The sequence below is a fragment of the Stomoxys calcitrans genome, chromosome 3 (assembly GCF_963082655.1).
Source record: "Stomoxys calcitrans chromosome 3, idStoCalc2.1, whole genome shotgun sequence".
Classification (NCBI taxonomy): Eukaryota; Metazoa; Arthropoda; class Insecta; order Diptera; family Muscidae; genus Stomoxys; species Stomoxys calcitrans.
Window position 1 is genome coordinate 1,506,007 of NC_081554.1, and position 11,714 is coordinate 1,517,720.

General features: G+C 39.9%; 1 long non-coding RNA gene across 1 annotated transcript; it reads left to right on the plus strand.

The window, feature by feature from the left end:
• Positions 1-388: 388 nt before the first annotated feature.
• On the plus strand, positions 389-942 carry LOC106090827 (uncharacterized). Its single transcript, XR_001221900.2, has 3 exons — positions 389-455; positions 551-686; positions 761-942. It is a non-coding gene; the product is annotated as an uncharacterized LOC106090827 (long non-coding RNA).
• The last annotated feature ends 10,772 nt before the right edge of the window (positions 943-11,714 follow it).

Sequence of the window (11,714 nt, forward strand, 5' to 3'; positions counted from 1 at the left end):
GTGAACTTTCAACACTCACTCGCCCACGTTCGTTGGAGCTTTGAGTGACACAGGACATACAATATGTCGACTAAATAATAGGGTTTAACTGTTGACACACCTGTGAGAAACGTTGCCAAGTGAAGCCCCCCGAGAGAGATTGTCAAAAGAAGAAAAATCGTGCATGAAAGAATAGAAAGATTATTTTGCTAAGTTTCTGGTTGTTCCCAGGGAAGTGGATGGGTGGGTGGTGAGGCAACTTGACTTGGGTATTTATACAAATTCAACTTGGTCAGCTGCTTTGGGCCAAACTATTTGAGAGGGCAAACAAAGCAGCAACTGGATAAGAAGCAGCATAGCTTCCATTGATACGTCAGTCAGTCATTCATTCAGTCACTGACAGAACACGGTTCCATTTAGCGTTCTTCTGGGCTTACGACTACAATGGTAATGATAACGTCGAGCTGCGAAAGGGGGTGAGTGATTGTGCCCGTGACGGCGCTGTTGACGTGTCAGACGTTTGCCTGTTAATCGCATCAAATTAATTGTGTGAAATTTTATTGTGGCCTAGCATTAGAGGAAAGCTATTCGAAAATGGTAAATGGTACGGAAGGAACTCGACATATGATGGACAATGGCTTAGCACACCAACTGCGGAGCAAAGACAGCACAAAGGAGTCTCCTTATCGCTCCACAAGTATGGTGAGGTATGGTTGTGGCAAAGCAGTGTGCTCTGTTGCTTGCTTTAATTTGAAATTCTTGCCTTTCATGTGTTAATTAGGGGATATCGAATGTCAAAGCTGTCACTGTCAAAGGGAGAAATTCTTTTGTGCGCCCAAGAAGTGAGTGTTTGCTTAGATAATTACGTGTTAACGAGCAAATCTCGTTGGATTATAAAAGAACACCTTGTGAATAAACAAAGAGGTTGAAAAAAAAAAAAAAAACAAACAGGTAATGTTTGCACAATGCTTATTATCGGTTACAAAAAAATATGATTTTTTGTAAGATCATGCTGCGATTAAAAATATGGGTGAGTCAGCTTTCAGCAAAAATATTCTAATACATACAAAATTCTTTGACTATTTGTAAGCTGTTAAAAATTTTCTATTGCCTTTAAATATCAAAAGAAAATTAATTGAATATCAGAATAAGGTCAAACTGCTAGCTTATCTTTCTAGTTTAAATAGCCCATAGCAAAACCCCTTAATAAACCAACTCCCCGACATGTGCAGTGAAGGGAATCTACTGATGCCTTGGATTGAATTCTCGTACTCTTGTCGCATCATGAGTAAAGTTTAGAATCTAAATTAATAAAAAGAGCTGATGCATAGATACAGATCCGGCAATTTGAGCAAATCTTTTTTTCCGGGTAAATGTTTACATGAGGACATTTCAAATTTGCACGCACACACATATACAACAATTGAAGCCATTAGACATTAGAAGAAAACGAGCAAATAGGTTTTATTGTCCATGCCCGCATTCAGTTTTATTGCGGAAGTCAGAAACATTCGCTTTAAACTGCAGGTCTCAGCTTTAGTGCGCAGGCATTATTATCGTATGCATGGCATGCGGAAAACTCATACGAAATTTGTTGCAATTGCTCCCCGTAGTTGACTTTTGTTATAACTCAGTCGGCATGAATGACACAGCGGTGTACGGGCCCCACTTTGTGGAGTTTGACTATGGTCAGTTTCGTTCGACGATGATGATACGGAGAATGGCATTGCTGTTGCATCTTCACGTCCTTCGTCCTGAATTTGCATTGTATTCAAATACAATACATAATCATCACCATCACCATCATGGCGATGACCATGGCACTGCTGCTGTCGTGGTGGACACATTTTGTGCATTCAGCAGTCCAGCCATTTGCCAGTGGCCAGTGACCAAACGCTGCGTAATGTCGTTGCAGAGGCACACATTTGAAGATCACATCAGATTGCATTACGTCACTTGTGTAATGTTAAAATGTCAAGTGTTGCACGAACAAATCACATAGACAACGACAAACGGGTTTCTCCCAGGACATTCAAGGACTTGCATGCCAAAAATTTCCTAGTGGAGGTTTGTTGAGAGAGGTAAAAGAACTCAGCTTTGCTGAATGTGAAAACTATACCTTACAAAACTATTACCTTACTAAACTGAACCATCCGCTATTCAGATTTTTTCTTTTACCTCTTAAAAGTTTTAATTACCATCGGCCTTAAATTGTGGCTACTGCAGTCATAAAACTACTACTACGACTACATGTTAAAATTCACATATATCCAAATCTGAACCGATTTTAGTGAAATCTTGCAGATAAGTTAAGATCAGTAACAAAACAGTCCGTGCCAAATTTTGTGCAGATCGGTTGAAAATTGTAGCTACTACGGCCATTTTAGTGCAAATAGGGCGATACATATATATGGGAGCGATATCTAAATCTGAACGGATTTTTACCAAAGTCAATAGCGTTTGTCATTGGACGAAAAAAAGTGATATATGCAAAATTTCGTGATGATTGGGCAAAAAATACGACCTGCATTTTGATTACAAGAATATTTGGACTCACAGACGGACAGTCGGACATGGCTAAATCGAATCAGAAAGCGATTCTGAGTCGATCGGTATACTTATCAATGGATCAATGGAATGCACAAACTTATAATACCCTGTACCACAGTGGTGGTGTAGGGTATAAAAAACAAGTAAAAGCGTGCTAAGTTCGGCCCGGCCTAATCTTATATACCCTCCACCATTGATCGCATTTGTCAAGTTCTTTCCAGGTATCTCTTCTTAGACAAACAAAGGTTAAAAGAAAAGAATTGCTATGCTAATTGAATTGAGTGTTAAATTTCAGCGAAATCGAATAAGAGTTGGGCTTTTTAGGGGCTCATAAAGTAAAATAGGGAGATTGGTTTATAGGGGAGCTGTATCAGGCTGAAGGCCAATTCAGACCAATTCAGACCATATTTGACACGTGTATTGAAGGATCATGGGGAATAGCGCCTTCTAGAGGCTCATGAAGTCAAGACCCAAGATCGGTTTACATGACAGCTATGTCAGGTTATGGATCGATTTGAACCATAATTAGCACAGTTGTTAGAAACTATAACAAAACACCTCATGCAAAATTTCAGGCAAATCGGATAATAATTGCGACCTTTAGATGCTCAAGAAGTCAAGTTTCCAGATCGGTTTGTATGGCAGCTATATCAGGTTATTCACCGATTTAAACCTTACTTGGCACAGTTGTTGAAAGTCATAATAAAAAACGTGATGCAAGACTTCAGCCAAATCGGATAGGAATTGCACCCACTAGAAGCTCAAGAAGTCAAGTCCCCAGATCGGTTTATATGACAGCTATATCAGGATATGGACCGATTTGAACTATACACTGCAAATTGGTTGAATGTCATAACAAAACACGTCGTGCAAAATTTCATTCCAATCGGATAAGAATTGCGTCCTCTAGAGGCTCAAGAAGTCAAGACCCAAGATCAATTTGTATGTCAGCTATATGAAAACATGAATCGATATGGCCCATTCACAATAAATTGTCACGACGATCAAGAATATATATATTTTATGGGGTCTCAGACGAATATTTCGAGTAGTTACAAACAGAATGACGAAAATAGTATACCCCCATCCTATGGTGGAGGGTATAAAAAAAAAACTAACTTGTCATGAGTTGATGTGTTGTGTTGTTAGTAATTTTACTTAAACTAATTTCTTTGGAATAAGCAAGCACTTTACGAAACATGGGTAAAAGCATATTATCATCGAAGATGGCTCTTTCGAAACTTATTACCGATTGAACTATTCGAAGTAATTTGCAAGTTTAGTTCAATATATGTAATTAAAATGTTTGAATTTATTTTGCTGGAGTTCACATTAACATGCTCGGAAGTAAGTATAATTTAATAACTGTTAGTTAGTGTTGAACTAAACTGAATTTGATGACTGTGGCATTGAACTCGTAATGGGGATATAATTCTTTAGCGCCATAGAAAGTTCAATGTTTCCCAAATTAAGTTCATTTTAACTAGTGTTGAGGTTGAAAATTATTTGAGTGTAGAATGTCCAACGCTTCCAAAGAGATTTTTTTCTTTAAATCCTAATCAGCAAAATACCACAAAGGCTTCGGGTTAACTAAGTTTATTGACGGCAGTCCTCTGCCCTTCACTGGCAAATCGTCTGTTCTTTCATTCCCCCTTATTCCGCTATGACCCGGCATCCAAACGATGCAGATTGTGCCATACTCAGAGAAGGCGTTAACGTCCATCTTATACTCCTTTTATACAGTTCGCGACCTTATTATCCTGGTTGTTGTTGCCCTGATGGCCTATTTACTGTCTGTAAAAATGTTCACACTCGACGTCCTTGCGTGAACACCATTCCACTCTACATATTCCGTGATCGCCCGGATCTCTGCCTAAAGATTTCAGTATGTAATACTTCCAATTCTGTTTCCTGTCTAACAACATTCCTAAGTATTCGACATTGTCAGATATCGATAGTCGAAATTTATTGAGGAAACGTGGTGCGTCAAATTAGCCCACCTTCGACTTCCTCGCGAACGGGCAGATTTCAGTCTTTTCTGGGTTAACATTGACACCTCTATACTTAGCCCAGTCGTATGTCATCTTCAAGACCCTTTCGGTCATTCTGCAGAGCTGATTCGGATCCTTACCCATAAGAAGTATTATAACATGACGTAGTAGTCGGATTGAAATTCTTTCTCAGTCAGCATCCTTTATGGGCAGCTTCTTATTTATATTTATGTCATAGGACTTTACAATTTACCCACCTGTTCCTTAGCGAATGATTTATCCGGTCTCTAAGAACCCAGTCCACACCATACTGGTCTAAGGATTGGATCGGTGTGTCGGTCAACACATTGTTAAAAGACCCCTCGATGACAATGCATACCGCCAATGTGAATGACTAGGCATCGAAGGATTCTTCTATTTTATGCACAACCTCGTGCAGGGCAGTCTCCACCGATCTTCCATTGACAAAGGCATGTGGTTTGTATTTGAGCAGTTCGCTGGATGTCCTACTCTTTATCATGGTATCCACAATACGTTCCATGGTTTTGAGTAGAATGGCCGTAAAGCTTACTAGTCTGTAGGCCTTTAGTGTCGAATAACTTGCATTGCCGGGCTTGGGTATAAATACCACCTTTGCCTCCTGCCAGGCTTAACATTGTTGTCAATGTCTTCTATGCTTGGATATTCTGAATTATTTTGCCCCAGCCTTCTGCTGAGTGTATCCTCAGTTTCCAGTCCAGTTAGTTTCAACTTATTATGGAAACTTAAAGGACTCGGCACAGCCCGTGCTATTCCGAACCTAATGTAGCGATGGTCAGAGAAGGAATGCTCCATGAAGACACTCCAGCTCTGAAACTCATCGATTAGATTTTCCGAACATATTGTCACAACCTCCTCCCTAATCCTATTAACAAAGTTAGCAATATTACCAACATTTAGTGCTATTGGGTCATTAATATTCAAAAATTCTGCCAGGGCTTGCCTCGCTTATTAATGTTGGTACCACCCCATGAAATGTGGTGAGAGTTCGCATCGCACCCTATTAGTACCTGATTTTCTGTCTGTTTTTCTTTCCTCACCGGTTTCTGCAGCTCCGACGTGGGTGGCGGTGCGTGAGAGTCGAAAGGCAGATAAAGTGATGCCAGGTATGCTCCGCCGTCTCTTTGTCTCATCATGCTCCATCATCTTTCTTTTGCATCCGACGTTGACAAATGTGGAAAAAAATATAATTCAAATTTGTATGACAAATAACGCAGGTCCTCGGCTGAATACCAGTGATAGCATAAAATATTTCCTACTTGATATGGTTCAGTCCATAAACTTTGTTTCGGGTCGTCCATGACTCCTGAATTAAGGCAATATGAATCTTGTCCTTGCTCATTTTATCCATCAGAGCTGCATAAACTCAATCATTGTTCCTCTAGTAAAGGGACATATTGGGAGTGGGTGATAGCCTCATCCTTAGCTCCCTGTTCTTCTTCTTCTTAGGCTGCATTGAGATTCCTCTCACTGCCATGCCTGATTTTTCATACTAGGATATTTGCCAATCATAATCTACCAAATCTTGAGTAAATGGGCTTCTTGGGATTAGGTGATGGTCTTAACGTAGTCTCCCCGTTCGTAAGTCCGCATTGAGTGTCCTGCTACTGCACTGCCAGGTGTCTCAATATTAGGATCTTTGCCTGTCCTAGTCTTTCTAATGTTGAAAAAGACACTCTTGGTCCCGTAGTGCCCCATCCGTTTGGTCATAGCCAAACTGTGGAAGACTTCCCATTTCTTCGCGACCAAAACTTGGTTTTGCTTATTTAATACTTCCTCCATGCATTCCGTCGTGAATTGCCGCCCCGCCACTGGCTAAGACCTTCGCCTTAGTGAGCTGGGAGATGTAGATCTTTTACACCAGATTGGGCTTTGCTTCCCAGGGAGTGAGTTAAGGGTGGGTGGACCGCCTAAGAGTTCAACACATGTTCGAAAACCCGTTCGATAACCAGATCCTTCTCTTGGGACCGATGATCTGGTAGAATCCTACCAGATGCACTGCTGATGTCAATGACTGCAGCTCATCTCTGTTGTGCTTCTTTGCCACTCTCAGGTAAGAGGGCGGCTCTTTACCATTTTCAGCGACCATCTTCCACATCCGTGAAGGATGTGGTTTCTTTTTGGAAGGCTTCGTAACTCATTGAAATATTGACGTAAGACCCCACGCCTGTCCTTCTGTCGAAAACACTTTAACGTCCGATCGAACATTTTCGATTGATGGTGGTCGGCAGGCCCAAACAGATCCATATCGACCCACCAATTTGACTTCGTGATCTCAAACTGTACACAATCCTTATCCGATTTGGTTCAAATTTGATTTCTAACAGCTATGCCAAATATGCGTATCGGCCTTTTTCCTTTTTCCACAGCTAATCCGATTTTTCACCTATAAATAGAAATCGTCCAAAGAGCTTGACAAAAATTTCTACCTTTATACTAATTTTTATTTCATGATTTTATCTTCTGGCAACGCAACCATAGTTGAGTTGCCATGATACGACTTAGGGAAATCTAAATCTTAACATTTCACTATGTACATCTCGTATTCAATGAATGAAGAAGCATGCCCGCCCAACACTTTACATCTTTAATGAAGTTCTCAATACCCTTCTTGTGCCGATTTATCGCTCCTCGTCAATTCTAATGCAATGACAGAATAATGTATGTCCCCGGCCTTTTTTGAAAGTACAAAACACGTTTGCATTAAACGGAGATTTGAATTTTTGTGTTGGGCAAAATGATGACCAACGGAATTTTATTGTTTACCCGGTCCAGCATGCAGCAACAGCCCTTACACGCCCACTGCCTGCCCTTACCTTATTGGGAATTTACGTGTATGTTGCCTGAGTTATTTTGTGTGCAGTGAATGCAGTGGGCACTTGTGTGTGTTTGTGTGTGTGGGTTTGTGTGTGTTGCATTGTGTTTTGTTATGTTTGTTGTTATTGATGTTTTGCTGATGTACAGGGTAGGCTAGCGCGTATGCATCCGCTCCGTTTTGCCATAATGTTTACGATGCTGTTGATGCATGATGTTTATTGTGGACTCTGATGTTGCTGTTGCTGTTGCCATTGTCGTTGTGTTGGTGCAATTTTCGAAATCACCATGATTGTCATGCATACCATGGCTGCCGTTTGGCCATCGGCAGGATGTACGCCAGCCTTGCTCCTGCCCCTGCCACTGCCGCTTGAGGTTCACTACCCAATAGCCACTGCCCCATAGCCTTTTGCTTTGGGCATATTGCAAATAAAGGCGTCGATTGTCGGTTGCAAAATGTCATTTGGTTGCAAAATTACACAATTGTGATTTTAACAAATTACGGTGAAATGTAGTGGAAGAGGCAAACAAAACTGAAAAAAGAAGATGCAACACAAATTCAGTTCTAGCAATAGAAGCCTGTCTCTTCCCTGTGAATGTAACGATTCGATGTTAGTGGCTTGGTTGGATTGTTGAACGAAATTTGATGGAGTTTTGCCATAAATGCAATGGTCAGCATCGCATACAGCTGCAATGGTGTGACATATTCGTCAGTTGGTCTAAAATATTCAAATCGATTTCAGCTCAACTGCATGAGAAGTGTGACAAACCAAAAGTGGGCGCTTGTAGTCCTATTGTTTCACCCCTTTTAAAGATTTGAACATCCATTCTTTGATTTTAGCCATGTTGCAATTTACCATTCTATTTGGTTATGTAAAATTGGATATAACAAGAATGCAGATCAACATGACATCTACATTGTGAACAAACAAAAATTTACCGTTTTTGGTCTCTGATATTAAAGGAGTCTTTAAACTTTAGGCACTTGACACTATTAGTACTTGAATAAGGTAAACGTTTTGCTTCAAAATGTTCTTGGTTTTGCTATTGGTATGTAAAGGAAACATGATAGGACAAATTGTGTTGCATTTGTAGTTGTTGTAATTGTTCTAGAGTTGCAGACTTGGTACTTTATATCCTTGCGAGCTAAGGATGGATTTTTATACCCTCCACCATAGAATGGAGGCTTACTTACTAAGACCCCATAAAGTGTATTTTTTCTTAAACGTCTTGATATTATCCATGTCCTATCTATCCGTCCGCCCGACCATCTGTTTAAAATACGTTCGTCAATTTTCAAACGAGTAAAGCTATGAACCCCAAATTTTGCATAAATACTTCTTATTAGAATGGGTCAGTTGGGATTGCAAATGGTGCCAAATCGGTTGATGTTTATATACAGCTCCAAATCTCGAGATAATATTGAGAATAAGTCCCTAAGAGGAGTAATTCTTAGCCGATTGTCTAAAGTTTTTAATGTGGTGTTTTGTTATCTATGGCTCAAACTGGTTCATAGCCTGTTATAGCTTCCATACAAACCGATTTTCCAATTTGACTTCCTGAAATTTTGGCAAGATACTTCCTTTTAATGTAGGTCGTTGGGGATTGCAAATTGTCTTCCAACTTGATTAATTGTTGTGTTACGACTTCGTGCTCAAATACGGTCTATAACCTGATATAGCTCCAATCCATCTCCCTATATGATATCTTGAGCTCATGGAAGCTGCAATTGTTGTCAGATTTGACTGAAATTTCTCTCGTAGTTTTCATACCCACCACCGAAGGATGGGGGTATATTCATTTTGTTATTCCGGTTGCAACACATCGAAATATCCATTTCCGACAATATAAAGAATATATATCTTGATCAGCGTAAAAATCTAAGACGATCTAGCAATGTCCGTCCGTCTGTCTCTTGAAATCACGCTACAGTCTTTAAAAATAGAGATATTTAGCTGAAATTTCGCACAGTTTTTTTTTTGTCCATAAGCAGGTTAAGTTCGAAGATGGGCTATATCGGACTATATCTTGATATAGCCCTTATATAGACCGATCCGACGATTTAGGGTCTTAGGCCCATAAAAGCCACATTTATTATTCGTTTTTGCTGAAATTTGGGACAGTGAGTTGTGTTAGGCCCTTCGATATTCTTCTACATTTTGACCCAGAGCGATCCAGATTTGGATATAGCTGTCATGTAGACCGATCCGCCGATTGAGGGTCTTAGGTCCATAAAAGCCACATTTATTATTCGTTTTTGCTGAAATTTGGGACAGTGAGTTGTGTTAGGCCCTTCGATATTCTTCTTCATTTTGACCCAGATCGATCCAGATTTGGATATAGCTGTCATGTAGACCGATCCGCCGATTGAGGGTCTTAGGTCCATAAAAGCCACATTTAATATCCGATTTTCACTAAGATGTGTTGCAAACGGAAGATTTTGCGCCCGTAAGAGGCACATTTATTGTCCGATGTCGCCGAAATTTGGGACAGTGAGTTGTGTTAAGCCCCTCGATATACATCTGCAATATGGAACAGATCGGACCAGATTTGGATATACCTGCAATATGGACCGATCCGCCGATTTAAGCTTTTTGGCCCATAAAAGGCGCATTATAATCGAATTTAACTTAAATTTGACGCAGTGACTTATGTTTGGCTTTTCGACATCCTTGTCGCAAATGCTTCACATCGGTTTATTTTTAGATAATTCTTCTAAAAAGACCAATATTTTGTTATATACGATTGAACAATGACTTGAACTTATAAGTAGTTGGTCCAAATCGGAACATATTTCGATATAGTTGCTATGGGGCATAAGGTATGCATTTCTCACCGGATTTTGATGAAAGGTGCTTTACATATATACCCGAGGTGGTGGCTTTACAAAGTTCGGCCCGGCCGAACTTAACTCCTTTTTACTTGTTTGTTATGACTTCAAGCATCTATGGTTGGTATTGTCTAGATCGGTGCATAATATGATAAGGCTTTTTTGTAATCTTCAATTCTTGCCTGATTTGACATAAAGATAAATATGCCCTTCACCTAAACTGATTTGCAACTACGCACGTTTTTACTTGTTTTTATACCCACCACCATAGGATGGGGGGTGTACTAATCTAGTCATTCCGTTTATAATACCTCGAAATATTGATCTGAGACTCCTTCAAGTAGACAGTAAAGTTCGTCCGTCTGTCTTCTTGTTCGTCCGTCTGTGGGAATCTCGATAGGGGTCGAACGCGTCAAGTTAGCTACACGAAATTTTGCACAAATACTTCTAATTGATGTGGGTCGTTGGGGATTGCAAATAGGCTATATCAGTTCAGATTAAGATATAGCTCCCATATAAAGTGGTTCTTCGACTAAACTTCTTGAGCTCCTAGAAGCTGCAATTGTAAACTCAAAATTGTACACGTAGCGTTCCATTTCGACTTTCAACAATCGTGCTAATTATAGTCTGAATCGGTCTATAATCTGATATAGCTTCCATATAATCCGATCGTCTGATTTGAAATTTTGGGAGAACGCTATTGATTTGAAAAAAATCGGCCTAGATTTCGATGTAGATTTCGATATAAAAGCCGCCCGTTTGGTCTGATCTTTACCAAATTTGGCATAAAGTGTTTTTGTTTGACGTCCCAATAATGCGCATTTCATAAAAATCGGATTAGATTTAGATATAGCTGCCACATATATCTTTCATCCGATATGCCTATTAAAGCTGGAGAAGCGACAATCTTGGCCTGATCTTTACCAAATTTTCCATAAAGTTCATTTTTTTAAACGTAAAAATAGATCATGGATATTGACTTCTTGATCCATATCCAATTCCGACCATAATTGGATATGGATATGAACCACTCTAATTGAAGGTTCTAATATGAAAACATCAGGCAGTCCAGTGACGGGAAACTCAATGCAGCCTGAAGAACAGGGAGTAAACAATGAGACCATCGCCCACTTCCAAGAAGCCCATCTAATGGGAGATCAATGATTGAGGTCATCCAGATAAACCTTTACCGGAGCGAGACAGCTACTCACGCTCTGAAGGAGAAAATCAGCAAGATTCGTATTGCCTTAATAAAGGATCCCTGGCAGAATTCTTCAATACTAACAACGTAATAGCACTAAATGTTGGTAACATCGCTACCTTTGTTACGAGGATTAGGGAGGAGGTTTTAGATGTGACAATATATTCGGAAAATCTAATCGATGAAGTTAAGGATTGGAGAGTCTCCATGGAGCATTAATTCTTAATAGCACGGCCAGCGCTGAATCCAATAAGCTTCCATAATAAGTTAAAAACCAACTGGCCCAAATACGGCAGACTACTCACAAGAA